Genomic DNA, 1,723 nt, shown 5'->3' with positions numbered 1-1,723 from the left:
TTAAATTGCCACCAAGGTCAAGAAAAATAGGCCAGAGGATGTTACAACACCACATTGACGTGGGGAATTAATGATCTAAGGGCGTTTTGGTCTCCACAACAAACTTTAACACAAAAACATCAGTCAAATTTGGTCAGCGGACGACATCCAACCCTAAATATATTGGTCATAATTGTTGAAAATACCCTCAACATTTTAGGACTTTTTGGGTTTGAGGCATTGACCTTTTTTTTTGGATTGATGCCCTAAACGTTACGATTTCTCTAAAAAATCATCTCAATTTTAATAGTAAACCTGAGTTGACCATCAGTTAAGTCTCGATCAACAAAGCAACCTATGTGGTATACAAGGATGAATATGACGCATCAAAAAAAGAATTAAATATAAGGGAAATGTGTCACATTAAGCTATTCAAGACTCACCATTTCCCCAATTTGTTTCAGAAAAGTACCCAATAACTGATTAAAACTAACATAAAAAATAGTCAAATTTTCCAACCCCCAAATTTGTTTCGGCAAACAAGATCAAAATCTATTGTTCATTAAAATAATCTCTTCAAGACCTATCATCTTCCATAGACTCGCCAGCACACAACCATGAAACTTATTATTAGCCAAAACAATAATAGAAACCGGTGAGTTACCAAAATTATCAGGTAGATTAAATCTAAATCGATTATGATTAATAAAAATAGCATCCAAATCTTTATCAAAAAGCTCTTTGGGTACAGTTTCTTCAAATTCATTAAACCTCAAATCCAAAAATTTAAGTAAATGAAGCATAACACTCACTTCAGGGAACTTACTAGTGAACCAATTGTTACTAAGATCCAACTCAAGCATAAGCTTAACCTTTACAAACTTATGTGGAACCGTACCAGGAAATCAGTTCGAGTTGATATGAAACAATACAAAACCAGTGAGCAACCCAAGCTCTTCCGGCAAGTATCCCGTGATATCTCCATGGTTTAAATCAATACTGGTGACAATTTTGTTTATTTTGTTATCAAGCGCTGAAGTACAGTAAACACCAGTATAGTCACACACACCGGGTCCAACCCAATCGGCGGTGAGATTAAACAGGTCAAGAAGAATCGATTTTTTCCAATCTTGTAAAGCTATATAAGTGTTTCTCAACCTCAAGTTTTCAAAAACCAGTGACGGGTCGATGATGATGTTCTTCCCTCTGTCACTGAACTCATATCTGTAATAAAGAAGGATTCGTTGCTTTATGTACTACACTTCCTTGTCGGTAAGTCTACCATGGCTAGAAACATAATGCTCATCGAATGAACATAAGGCTATAAAAACTGAAACTGAAAGAAACATGTGTTGTCACTGCCACATAATTCTTTGTATTTTCTTTTTTAGCATTTTTATTTGGGGATTTTCTTTGATTTTACTACAGTAGCTAGAGGGTAAGAGAGAAAGAGAGAAAAAGAAAAAAGATGGAAACAAAATGAAAAAAATTGTTAAATAATTTTTTATAGATGACATCATTTATGATATTATGCTTATGTGGCATGCGATATAGTCTTCTTCAATGACCGATCGTTTGACTGACGGTCAACTCATGTTTACTATTAAAATTGGGATGATTTCTGGAAAAATTATAACATTGAGGGTGTCAATACAAAAAAAAGGGTCAGAGGCTTAAACCCTAAAAAACCCTAAACGTTGAGGGTATTTTTGACCATTATGCCAATTTATAACTAGGTTTATTT

General features: G+C 34.2%; 1 pseudogene; it reads right to left on the bottom strand.

Annotated features, from left to right (window-relative positions):
• Positions 1-377: 377 nt before the first annotated feature.
• LOC105775305 (leucine-rich repeat extensin-like protein 4) lies at positions 378-1,328 on the bottom strand (annotated as a pseudogene).
• Between the last annotated feature and the right edge of the window lie 395 nt (positions 1,329-1,723).

Source organism: Gossypium raimondii, chromosome 10 (genome assembly GCF_025698545.1).
Source record: "Gossypium raimondii isolate GPD5lz chromosome 10, ASM2569854v1, whole genome shotgun sequence".
NCBI classification, from domain to species: Eukaryota; Viridiplantae; Streptophyta; class Magnoliopsida; order Malvales; family Malvaceae; genus Gossypium; species Gossypium raimondii.
This window is presented reverse-complemented; position numbering and strand designations above follow the sequence as displayed.